This window comes from Strongylocentrotus purpuratus, unplaced genomic scaffold (assembly GCF_000002235.5).
Source record: "Strongylocentrotus purpuratus isolate Spur 01 unplaced genomic scaffold, Spur_5.0 spur5_scaffold_13, whole genome shotgun sequence".
Lineage (NCBI taxonomy): Eukaryota > Metazoa > Echinodermata > Echinoidea > Camarodonta > Strongylocentrotidae > Strongylocentrotus > Strongylocentrotus purpuratus.
In genome coordinates this window covers 32,227,972-32,241,831 of record NW_022145598.1, presented here as the reverse complement: position 1 = coordinate 32,241,831, position 13,860 = coordinate 32,227,972, and the positions used below count along the sequence as shown (strand labels likewise).

The window sequence follows — 13,860 nt, the reverse complement described above, 5'->3', positions numbered from 1 at the left end:
TAGGCGCATCTTCAGATATGGCATAAAGTATTCCTATTGGTTGATCTACTTATCATGCTTATATAAAATAGATTTTGATTGGTAGGGTCCATAAAAATGGGCGTGTCATCAATGGTCAAAGATAAGATAGAGGCGGTCCTTCAAGAGATAACACAGGGATAAAACAATGTTCAGAATACCAACTTACAACAATATTAGCGCTGTGTTATCTCTGGAAGATACAACAAAAGATAACACAAAACTTACAACAATGTTCAGAATACCACCCCTGGATTATATTCTGTAACAGTAACTTACTGTGGAAGGCTTGTGCGGAATACGCGTGCGTACCATTAGGCAGCGCAGCCTATGCCATATCCTGCGCATGCTCGACCGGCTGTAGCGGCGGATCCAAGAGTTTTTTTTTTAAGGAGGGGCATGAAGTGTTATATCGGCATGGGTCCCGGGGCCAAAGGGCCCCGGAAAAAAAATGAACTATAAGATGCTTTATGGTACATTCTGAGGCATTTCTGAATGCGTAAACTGAACATTTATTTGAAAATTCTGGGCTTTCCCTGTTTTTTCGGAAGGAAAAGGGGGCATGCACCCCAACGCTCCCCATGGGTCCGGCCCTGGCAAGGCTAGCTAGCTCGACGCGATCCGGCAGGGCTAGCTCTCTGCAGTACGCCCAGGACTGGCGTCGACCGCCGGCGCCGCCGCTAGACCCGCCAGAGCGCCTAGCTAGATACCGTACCTGCAGCTAGCATCAGCTACAGTTTCAGCTGGTCGGCGCAGCTTTTTAGCCTTGCCTATGCTGCTGGTGGTTCCTTGTCTTCACTCCAAAAATATCTACAATGTATAGACTACCGTAAGTTTTAAATATGTCTATAGATATTCATCTTAAATTAGAGGAATAATCGATAAGGACTAGATCTAGGCCTAGTCTGATATTGTTTGAAAAACATTTGCCTTTGTATTTCATGAATAGTCCCAAATATAAACTTTTCTGTGTGTGATTCCATCGTTATTTGTGTGTGTGTGTGTTGGCAATTTTTCTACGAAAAAGTGTTGTACAATCAAAATTCATCCAACTTGAGCATACCAAATTCCACTTCACACTCCTATAATTTCAATGCATAAGGTCTAGCCATTAATTAACCGGTATCAACCTCATGAAAATCATTGGATTTTACTAAGTTAAACTAACAAATTACTTTTCCACACACTGGCATGCATGTAGATCTAACAGGTCTACAATAGTACAAAACGAATACCGGTAGCCTAGATCTAGATCTAGATCTAGGCCTACTAAATTATAAATAGGAGAAATTGTAAATTATTGTTCAATTGAATATTGAATATGAATCATTATGATGCTTCAAAATCATACTGCAGTTTAAATAACCTAAAAATTTCATGATTCACACTCACAGCTCAAAATCGCGTTGAAAAACTGAAGAAACTGCCCCTTGATTTTATTCCATTGCACTTTGTTTCACTAGCGTTTGCGCATCGATAGACTTTATGATAGACTCTGTCTAGTTCAACAGAAAATTCAAAGAAATTTTGGGCAAATCTTGATGAAACTGCGGCTAGTTGTACTGCTCACTCTCCTCATTTGGCATGTTTGGCGCTATAGCCAATGTACTATGTAGGTATTTAATTTAAAATAATTATTATAAAGTCAAAATGACTAGTATATTGTCTACACATTCTTGGCATGCTTGTGAAATATTCCACCACTCATTCAAGGACTCTGCACAGTAAAGCCTAACGGTTCATTGTGCGCAATGCTTGCACATGTTATGTCTGTAGATTATATAGGCCTACACGAAGAAAAAAAAATGGTTTATTCACGAAATCAGTAGAGGTGCTAGTACGAGAATAAGCATTGTCCGCATAAACGACAATACCCTCGTAAATGCAGACCATTCGCATCCAGAAAAATAAGGATCATCCGCATTTTCGTGAAGGATCCGGATTCCCGATCCGCGCGTTGGTGATGCGAAAAAACGGATTCCGCGATGATGCTCCATAATGCATTTTACACTTACGCAGAGACTTTCACGTTATGAACAATAAATCCTAGGGAAGACGGACAACCCATAGAAAGTATAGACGGTGAACTGGAGGTATTTTATTACGCGGAATCCGTTTTTCGCATTAATTGCCAGCACGCGGATCAGGAACCCTGTACCTGCAGAACACCGAAGAAGAAAAAACGTCCGTGAAAATTGCAGACAATCCTTATTTTTTTAGGTCGAGACTTGTCCGTGTTTACCAGGATATTTTTGTTTATGCGGACAATCTTCATTCTCAGACCAGTGCCCCTACTGAAAATGGCAATATTCCTCACATCAATTCCACTCTTAGAGAAATAACTTGGCACAAAGTACCCTGCAGGAAGTCAAGCTAGGGCCATGCAAGGACAAGTAAAAGGGCCACATCCAATCCATTGTAATTTGCAATTATAATTTTTTTTCTTTTTCATAAAGATAGAGAATAATAGGAATAACTCATTGTTAAAAATACACATCACATATGATTTGAACAAAAATACTATGCAAACATTATCTATTTTTATGCCTCCGCCACCGAAGGTGGTGCCGGAGGCATCATGTTTTCGGGTTGTCCGTCCGTACGTCCGTACGTCTGTACGTCCGTCCGTACGTCCGTCCGTACGTCCGTACGTCCGTCCCATTTGACCGTTATCACAATATCTCAAGAACCATTTAAGATTTAAACTTAAGACTCGGGAATAGTATTTATCACCATAGGAAGACGATCTGATTAGATTTTGGAGTACGTAGGTCAAAGGTCACAGGTCACAGAGGTCAACTTATGAAATTCCTTGTATTGAGTTTGTTAGCGCGATATCTCAAGAACCATTTGAGATTTAAACTTCAAACTTAAGGATAGTATGTATCACCATAGGAAGACGATCTGATTAGATTTTGGAGCACGTATGTCAAAGGTCAAGGGTCACAGAGGTCAACTTATGAAATTCCATACATTGAGATTGTTATGATATCTCAAAAACCACTGGAGATTTAAACTTCAAACTTAGTGATAGTGTGTATCACTATAGGAAAACAATCTGATTACATTTTGGAGCACGTAGGTCAAAGGTCAAGGGTCATAGAGGTCAACTTATGAAATTCCATACATTGAGATTGTTATCATGATATCTCAAGAACCACTGGAGATGTAAAAACTTCAAACTTAAGGATAGTATGTATCACCATAGGAAGACGATCTGATTAGATTTTGGAGCACGTAGGTCAAAGGTCAAGGGTCACAGAGGTCAACTTATGAAATTCCATACATTGAGATTGTTATCATAATATCTCAAGAACCACTGGAGATTTAAACTTCAAACTTAATGATAGTGTGTATCACCATAGGAAGACAATCTCATTAGATTTTGGAGCACGTAGGTTAAAGGTCAAGGGTCACAGAGGTCAACTTATGAAATTCCATACATTGAGATTGTTATCGCGATATCTCAAGAACCACTGGAGAATTTTCACTTCAAACTTAATGATAGTATGTATCACCATATCATAATATAATATCCCAAGAACCACTGGAGATTTAAACTTCAAACTTAATGATAGTGTGTATCACCATAGGAAGACAATCTGATTAGATTTTGGAGCACGTAGGTCAAAGGTCAAGGGTCACAAAGGTCAACTTATGAAATTCCATACATTGAGATTGTTATCATGATATCTCAAGAACCACTGGAGATTTAAACTCCAAACTTGTTTAAATTGCTCTATGGCGGAGGCATCATTTTCGACTGCGCGCAGTCAAAATTCCATCTAGTTCTATTTGGGACTATTAAATGGCAAAATGGAATGATGATGCATTTTGGAGCAGGCAGCATGTTCTTGGCCATCAACACATAATTACCAGGATTTTTCACTGAATATTTTTTAGATGGAATATATTAATTGTTCTTTATGTTATAATTTAATTATGTTTCAATCAATCAGATTTCATATTTTTCATTGAAATGAGTTATCAATGTAATTTTTTTGGGGTAAAATTGTTTCTTAGGATCATACACTGGCCAAACTTTATTTTTGAAGAAAAAAAAATGTTATTGTTTTGGTAATTACTGTTGTAATCTAACAATACGAACAAGCAAAGGGCGTATACAGTAGTACACAATAAGCACTGACTTGAACAATTCAGGGAAAGCTATTTATAGTGGGAGGGGGGGGGGGGGGTAATGATCCTATGCACCTAATTCTGCATTGGTGTAGTACGTAGTTCCCATCATTTGCGATTTCCCCAGTGGTGTTATAAATTTGCTTGCATCTTCACATTGGAGTGAATGTTGTTATAGGGTTCTATAGACTATTACCCCCCCCCCCCCCCCGGACAATCACCCCTGACAATTACCGCAAAAGGACATTTTACCCCCCCCCCCCCCCCACCCCCTCTGAAAACTTAGCCCCCCCCCCCCCAACCCTCAATTGAAGCTGTTATTCAACCCTTACACTGACAGCAGTGATCAAGGTTGACCTCTCAGTCATGAATATAAGCCATAAGGGGGAGGGGGGGGGGGGGTTATACTTTGCACCATACAAGTAGGGTGATCCTATACACCCAATTTTGCATCCAGTGGTTCCTATCATTTGTGATTTTTCCAAACATTATTTAAGTCAATTTTATAAATTCGCTTGCATCTTCAAATTGGAGTGATCGAATGCCGTTTTAGCAATATTTTAATTTTATTTTCATATTGCATCTTTTTAATACAAACAGAAAACCTAACATGCTTGAAGATGTAGGAGATCCTCGCTATCCATCCACCTTCGCAGCTTCTTTTGCCTCACAATTACCTCTGTCACAAGTCCTATTAAACACCGTGCCTGATTCTGGTGCAGATGACAGCACTGGGGACACTTCGCCTCAATTGAAGCTGTTATACAACCCTTAGACACAACCACTTGCCTGCTAATTACCTGCTATGAAAGAAATTACATATTGTGGTAGGTACATTAAAGCAGCAATGGGAATGTGGGGCTGTCTCACTGACAGCAGTGATCATGGTTGACGTACTCTCAGTCGTATAATCATCATGGGCGGGGGTCATACGTTGATGCTATACAAGTAGCATGAACCTATACACCTAATTCTACATCCAGTGTTCCCATCATTTGTGATTTTCCCAGAGATTAAGTCAATTTTATAAATTTCCTTGCATCTTCACATTTGAGTGAATTTTGTTTTAGCATGGGACATGGGAGGGGGAGGGGGTCATACTTTGATGCCATATGAGTAGCATGAACCTATACACCCAGTTCTACATTTAGTGTTCTCATCATTTGTGATTTTCCCAGAGATTAAGTCAATTTTATAAATTTCCTTGCATCTTCACATTTGAGTGAATTTTGTTTTAGCATGGGGCATGGGGGGGGGGGGGGGGGGGGGGGGGTCATACTTTGATGTCATACAAGTAACATGATTCTGTACACCCAATTCTGTTTTAAGTTTCGTTTATAGATTTGATTGCATTTGACATTCTTGAACATGTACGATATCCTCGCTATCCTTCCACCTTCTCAGCTTCTTTGGCCTCACAATTACTTCTGTCACATACAAGTCCTAACACCATGCCTGCTTTTGGTGCAGGGAGCCTAAAGGGCATTTCCAATTTCCTTTGGTTGTTGCCACTTTTTTTTTAATGAATGCGTTTTAAGCCTTGTAATTGCGATATCTTAGTAATCATTTGAGGTATGAACTTCAAACCTGCTAATAGTATGTATCACTTTAGGAAGACAATCTGATTACATTTTGGGGTAAGTAGGTCAAAGGTCACATAAGGATTTCTCTTTATGCCAATAGAAAAAACTCTCACATTGTTTAATACAGATAACGTTATAGAATTTACACAATGGAGGGATTTTATTTTTTATTTTTTAATCTCTGAAACCCAAAACTGTACAAAATCCAGGAATGAAAATTAAATCTAATGATACTTTGATCTCAAGATATATGTTTTGGCGGACCCACCTCCCACTAGCATAGAGTGTTGAAAGAGTCACACACTTTTTACAGCAAACGTTATTGTTGAGGCATAACATAAACTGTTTTGCGAGAACGTGCAGTTTTCTTCATGTTGGACTGTTTTCAAGATATGTAATTTTCGATCTTTACCAATTAGTATTGCATCTGTTGGATCATTTAGAAGAAACACCTACTTATGATATTCATATTAATGTTTAAATGTGCCACATTAATCTGTACAAAGTAAAAAGGGTATTTATTCAAGATTAAAATGATAGTGTTTAAGCCTATATTATACACTATTTATTTAAAAAAAAATCAGTAATGTGAAGATAAGTTGAGGCTAGCAGTCTGCAATACTTTGAAACAGATAAAGTCCTGCAAAGGAAACAAAATAGAGCCTCAAGCACGTTAGGAAATGTGTGTCGAAGTGTTGAAATGAAAAATTATCTTACAGTAGTCTGATTGGTGTCCCTTTTTTATCTCCTTTGCAGCTTTACTCAAGCTCAGCATCCATTATTACATTATTCCTTCACTTTTTATCAAAATTTAATGAATTTTTTCTTTTCTCTTTTGTTTCTTTTATTTGATAGAGCTACTAGCAAAGGAACAACTTCAACACTGCATCAAATGGCTCGACCAAAGTTATCAGTGGAGCAATATTCACCTGGTTTCCCCAAAACAAAACAGCACATCCCAAAGAATGGTGAACTCCAGTTGAAAAGACATGCGATTCTGAAATAACCATTTCAGACATCTTGCGGGAGAATTAAAAGGGGCAAGAACAGTCAGTGATTTAGATACATTTTACCATCAGGAGCATTCACTGCATTGCACAGTATGTAACTGAATAGTTGGAGAGAAACTGGACTCTGTGTAACTATACTAGACATGACAAGTACAGAAGTACTAGCTAGTAATGGACAAGGAATTTTACTCACGTGAGCAGTTCAAAACCGAATCCAAGTAAGTTTTCCTCAAGTGTATCCAACCAGTCCTTCAAATGCTGCACCTAGACCACAAGGCCATCCAAAACTGCACCACTCCGACAATTCTGGGAGTTATATTACAGTCAGATCTCAAATGGAATTTCAAGTGCCGGCAAGCGACTTTACATTTACGACATCTCAGAGTATCATGTGAAGATCTAGCAGACATCTTCTCGACATATCCGATCTTCGCTAGAATACGCTTCTCCAGTTTGGTCCACATCAATTTCCCGAACAGTTATCTTGCAGTCTGAAGAAAGTGCAGAAACGTGTCTGCTGTATTATCCTTGGATAAGAACAGCTGTATGAAACCACTCGTTTCTCTCCAGAGTCTAACTTCTTGCCGTCTTGCCCTTCTTGAATCCTTTTCTCTCAAACTGTTTAAGTCATCACGAGATCGAATTATGTTCTACCGCCAACTTGTCGCCAAACCTCTTGCCATGAACTCTCAAACTCTCTACACATAACTATACCCTATTGTAGAACTTAGAGACACCACACTTCAATTATTCCCTTTATCGTACGACTCTTTAACAACTAACTGTGATTTTAATTATCTTTGTCATGTTTGTATTTATTTATTTTTGCTTACCATATTATTGTTTTTCATTCTTCTCTTTTCCATTCTTCATTCTTTTATCCTCCCCTCTCATGTACTTTTTCTCCTTCTCTCTAAATCAGCAATTAAAGTACTTACATGCATTATGATTATTATTACAATTTTGATTAATTACAAAAGAGTCATCTCAGAATGAAGTATCTTTTTAAAGGTAAAGACCAGTATTGGACACGCCCCAATTTCAAAAAATGAAATGGAAACTCTCATTACCAATCATGTGAAAGAATATGTTTTGACTAATACATGTACATGATGATAACAAATTTGCCGGGAAACCGCCTACTAATTCATATATTTGGTAAATTTGTTTCTCTCGTGGTCGTGTGAGAGATAAAGGGTAGTCCCATATACATCTTTCTGTGTATAGTGCTTGTAACTTTACGAAGAATGGGCCAAAATTCTTATCATTTTGATGATTCCAGAACTTTGCAGATGCTAGATGCTAGATGATCAACCTTTTCTGATCGATTCCACAACGTTTCTTTCACAATGCAATCGCATGACCATTACTGGTCTCTACCTTTAATCAATCTTTTTATTCATTATGTTTAGCTTGTAATTAGGTTTTTCACACCAATTAACCAATGTATCGGTTATTACAGAATTTTAAAATCACAATTATAGGCATGTATTTTCTGAGAGGGTGGTGTTGACTTTTTGTGACTGCTTTTATTTGTGTTTGCGATGGGATTTCATTTCTTTCATTACCCATTGTCGGTTTAATTCAAAACTGTATGAGTTTTAGAGCTCAATAAGTATTAAGTCTTATTTAGGTATCAACAAAAGCTTATACTCTGAACATAATTGTTTAAATATAAGGTTATACTATTTACAATTGCTATACAATTTCTATTTGGAGCATTTTTGGGGTACTAAAGTTCTTGCTAGATGTTAATCCAATGAAAAGTTATGCGTAAACAATTTTCAATATTATTATTCTACTCAAAGAAAAGAATGGGGTGATTTTTTTCCTATTTGTATACCTTTTTTCCTGTGTTTGGTACTAAATTTGTCATTATAGGAAATATATATTTTTGAAGTCATTGCCAATTTTTATGAGTTCGGCTCATGGTCAATTTTAGTTGAATTTTTATTTTGGCATGTATTCTTTGGTAGCAAAAATACACCCATCACATTAGGTAATTAAGCTAAGAGTAATTGCTGGTAAATTTTCGAATTCTCTGGTGTACAAGTTTTATATCATCTCTCTATCTTTTATGAGGGAAAAGGTTAAACAAGTACCTACAGTCTTCTCAGAAAATAGTGCATGTACAGTGTAAGTTTAACTTAAATAATTGATATTCCTGTTATAGGCAGTTTAAGACTTTTCAACTGATATCTTGTCATGATCTTGGTTTTTGATAATTAATCGGAAGTGTTAATAGTTTAGCATGGGTTGAGTTACTGAGAGGGCACTGATGTCATGGGGGGGGGGGGGCTGCTCTTATTAATTGAATTATTGTTTAGACAGATAACTGGAATCTCAAGTTGGAGCATATGTGGGAGGGGTCATGTTGCATTCCTTTACTTTTCTTTTCACTCCTTGATGGAATGTCACATATCATTTGAGATACCCCCCCCCCCCCCTATAGGTATTCCTCTCAAGCAAATCAATCGATAGAGGAATGTGTTATTGGGTTAGTTCAGCAATTACATAATGATGCCTTTTGTCTCAAATTTTCAGACTTGTTGGATTGGATAGGAAAGGATCTTAACCCTAATAAGGCCGGGGGGCATTATGCCCCCCCCCCTCCCCTCCACGATTTTTCCAATTGCTCGTGAACGCATATGGATGGCGCCCCGCCGCTCGCTGACTTTTTTCTTTCAAGTCTTGCGCAACTTTTAAAAGATTTTTTTTGAAAATCGGACCTACGGTTACAAGGTCACGTGACCTTTTGTCTTTGCATGTCAGCCCGAAAATCGCTCATTTTCGTGATTTGTGTACAAAACATATGGAAAAGTCATTTTTCCTAAAAACAGATCAGACATGGGTTATTGGGTCTTGTTTAAAGTTAAGGTGGTTGTTTTGGGAGTCAAAATAGTTGAATTGTAGTAAGAAATGAAATAGAACAACAAAAACAATGAAATACATCAGTTAAAAAACAATGAAATACATAAGAAATTATCAAAACAAGGGATAACATAAGGAATAAGCTGGCTCTTCCGAATTTTTTTGTCGTATTATTATTCAGAATGGTCTTATGAATATATGCAGTGAAAAAGAATGCCTTTAATGATAATGGTAAAAATGTGATTTGTATGACTTTATTTGCATAAATTACCATAAATATGCAAATGAGTGCATTTTTCAAAAAAAAATTGAAATTATTATATTATTCTATATACTTCACTTGACAGGCGTGCAAATTTTCGCGGCGATCGGCCGCTCCGCGGCCGAGATCTTAAGGGGGGCCATAATGCCCCCCCCCCCCCGGCCGTACTAAGACCTCAAATAGCCCGGCCTTATTAGGGTTAAAGTAGTATAGTTATTTTGGCTCTATGTTCTCCAGTTTCGCTCTAATGACTGCGAGGTTATGTCTTTTGTATGTCTTTTTTGAGAGGCATGTGCATTAGTCTTTTCTCTCTTTGATAGTATCAACTTGTATTGACATCTTTATATTAATTGCAATCATGTGATGTGTAATAGCGAGTACATTTGTAGGTCCTATTATAATTCGTTTTTTTCTTTGGTGATGGATCCTTTCTCTGAATGCAATTTGTACTTTTTTTGCCTGTATAAACATCTATGTGTTTTTACATTTGTTGTTGTTCAGCTACCCTAAATACCCGACGTTATATTATTACCAAGAATGTGTTTCTTCTAACAATATTGACAGAAGAATTATATCTTTAATAAACGATTTTATCAGTATTGTACTAGATGTACTTCAAACTGGATGAGATTTATTCTTTTGCAATTTCATGTCTTTGAATTGTTCGTTTGTGCCATTAAGTCAGTGTAGACAGACGCGGATCCACGTGGCGATTTTTCGGGCCCGGCTCCCCCCCCCCACCCCCTAGTCTAAAAAAATGTTTTAAAAAATAGGATAATAACGGAAATTTAACCTTTTTTTAAACAAAAACAAAAGCGGCGCCCCCCCCCCCACTCTTTTCGCCGGCTGGATCCGCCCCTGAGTGTAGACGCCACATACTTTAAGTATAATGGCTGCCAGCTGTGCCTTGGTGTGATTAAGAGAGACTTGATGTGAAATGGGTTGTTGAGATTTGGAGAGGGAAGTCCTGGTCCATCATATTACGAGAAACCGGTAGGACGCCGCTAAAGTAAAGTAAAAATATTTGGACTAAGGGCTGTGAGATTCCGAGAAAAGTAAAACATCTGCTCAGAGCTAGATTATATTCTGGATCTCCACAGAAACATGATAGCTGTTCAAAACACATCGGTGTTCTCTACTCTATGTCGCAAATTGGGAACTAGAAGGGCATTGATATAACCCTGTGAGTTCACTGCATGTCATGAAAACCCTCTTATGTAACAACAAAATCAAAAACTATATTCCAGGGCCAAAATTGTCAAGCTTTTCATTACAATGCTGCCCCTCCCCTCATCACTCATACAATGTACATTTTATAAACTGATGCACAATATTTTGTCAAATACTATTTTTCACATTTTCCTGCAATGCCCCGTTAAAATTAAAATTACATCTATGATTTAAGACATTCAATATATCTTACTAAGGCAATTCTACTGAATGTATGGGCATGGCTACATTTTATTTTCAATAATCTATAATCATTTTTTGTAATTCTCCTTGATAAATTTCCTAAATTGTTACACGGTTTTAATATAGTTTGTAGATAATCCGTCTTATATTTAAAAGGGGGGCAGTGGCTACAAGAAGCCTCCATTGACAAAACATGGCAAACATATTAAGAACAATGCGCTATTTAAGCACATTTTCCGTTTAGGGACAAACATTTTGAATCCAATCAGTTGTAAGACCAATTTGAAAGAAGGTTGAATGCACACGAAAGGAATCTAGCTGCAAGAAACCTCTATATTGACCAGAAAAAAAGCTGACATAAAAGTAAAGTGCAATATTATTAGGTACGTCGATACGAGGATAAAAGCGAGGGCGCTCTTCAAAATAGATTAGGTTAATTAATTTTTAAAATATGTTTTTAATATAACCATGTTTCAAAAATTGATTCTAAAAATATGTAATGGCATGAACTATCACTCTACAAAGTTTGAATCATCAATTTAAAGCGCAAGACAAAAAGTTGAACAAACTACCTAAACAGGACAATAACACCATCTCGAACTATAAACCTTCGTACTGTAACGGACTCGTTTTCGCCACCTTGGCTTGACACGGAATATTTGTCAGGATGCCCCGTGTCGGCCAGGCGCTCTCCGTCCGTTTGGACAAAATATATGCCCGTAGCTTAATGGCTGGAGTTATTAACTGCTCACACGTATCTCAACAATCATTCGTCCATCGACTACAATCGGTCACCTAAACGTCTCGTTCACAGCATCAATCAATTGAGCATCCTTCGAACAATCAATTTCCCTTGTCAACACTTGTCACAGGTTCTCGTCCCTTGGTTTCACTGCTCCAAGAAATCAAGCCAATCATGATGTGTAGGTTGAAAGTCTTTATTGCGATCCATTCAACAATCGGGTAAACTCAGCACAAGTACAGTGCAAACTATGTGAGACTTAGCTTAGAGGCTTAGACCAGGCCAACTATCAGGCCAGCTATCAGGCCAACCATCAGGCCAACCATCAGGCCAACTATCAGGCCAACTATCAGGCCACTATCAGGCCAAATTAACTATCAGGCCAGCTATCAGGCCAACTATCAGGCCAACTATCAGGCCAACTATCAGGCCAGCCTCGGTGAGGCTGGCCTGTATCGGATACAGTGCAGTGGAAAGCCCTAGATGCACAACCCTGACCATCGTAACAATTTCCCTATACATAAACGTGTAAAAGAACAATTATGTCCTCGTTAGTAAAACAACACTTCAACACAATATTTCTGCTAATCCCATAAAATCTTCACATATAATCTTCAGTATAACCCCTTATTCCTGATTAGATCACTACTATACAAGTAATATCCCCAAAAGAAACATGATAATTGCACCAACATGATCAAAATATGTAATTTATGCTCATTTTCCTTCAGTTTGGTAATTGCTAAATCAACGATGCACCATATTGCTATAGCGCATGCTCGTACAACAGAAAATGCTTAACCTTCGTCCAATACTAAAACCCTGATTTGTTACAGTACATACACATTTTGCCATTCAGGATGGATCCCATTCGTGACAGATTGTGTGGAAATCGATTTACACGTCGTGTATTTTACATGCAGGAAAGGGTGTATCACGCCGTTTAATTCCGTTGAATTAAAGGTAGAATTTGCGTAGCAATTAGACGAATTCAGATTTTTTTTTCCTGCCATTTATTTATTATGCAGTTCATATGCAAAGTTGAACCTAATACGTTCTTATGTCTTTCCATAATACTTAGTGTAAAACTAACAAAATTATACACATTATGTGGTGAATATTCTAACACAAGAAATCTATAGAAGATTATAGCTGCAATATGTGACAAATAGATGTAAGAGCTGTTGTGTGTGTAGGAAGTTTGCCACTGCTTAGTGTGTATAATATGAAACTATTTAAGTTGTATGATTATTGGATATCACGATATTAACAATGTTTATGTATACCCATTTCATGTTAAATAAATCATTCGCATAATAGGAATTTATTTAATCCTGCAGTCGTTTTAGAACAATGAAACCTTGGTATTCATCTATATGGTATAGATTTGGGCTTTTTTGGTTTACCTTGCATATGTTATTATTCATTATCTCCATATGTTTTCTTTTAATGCACCCCCTCAATAAACTTTATTTTCAGCACAATTAACTTTGAGGTATATATATTATATGCTATTATGTTTCTTGTAAATTGATCCTCAGCATGAGTGTTCAAGCAGTATTAATTCTGGGGCGATGAATTGTAGTTCCGCTATTCAATTTTGTTTTTAAATACATAGACTACAAAGTTTTAATTTGAAAAATATATATTCAATATGTCTGATCTGGCGAGAGCATAATTTAACCAAAACTGTCAAATGGTGCGAACTGAATTGAAGTGACATAAAAGCTCCATGCCTCAAACATATGGTTTATTATCATTATTGTAAGTTTTTATTGTTGTTATTATTATCATTATTATTACTATTATTATCATTATCTTTAT

General features: G+C 37.3%; 1 long non-coding RNA gene across 1 annotated transcript; it reads left to right on the top strand.

Moving 5' to 3' along the window:
• The first annotated feature begins 417 nt into the window (after positions 1–417).
• On the top strand, positions 418–7,694 carry LOC105437013. The gene is made up of 3 exons (XR_004063804.1): positions 418–847; positions 4,756–4,982; positions 6,594–7,694. It is a non-coding gene; the product is annotated as an uncharacterized LOC105437013 (long non-coding RNA).
• The last annotated feature ends 6,166 nt before the right edge of the window (positions 7,695–13,860 follow it).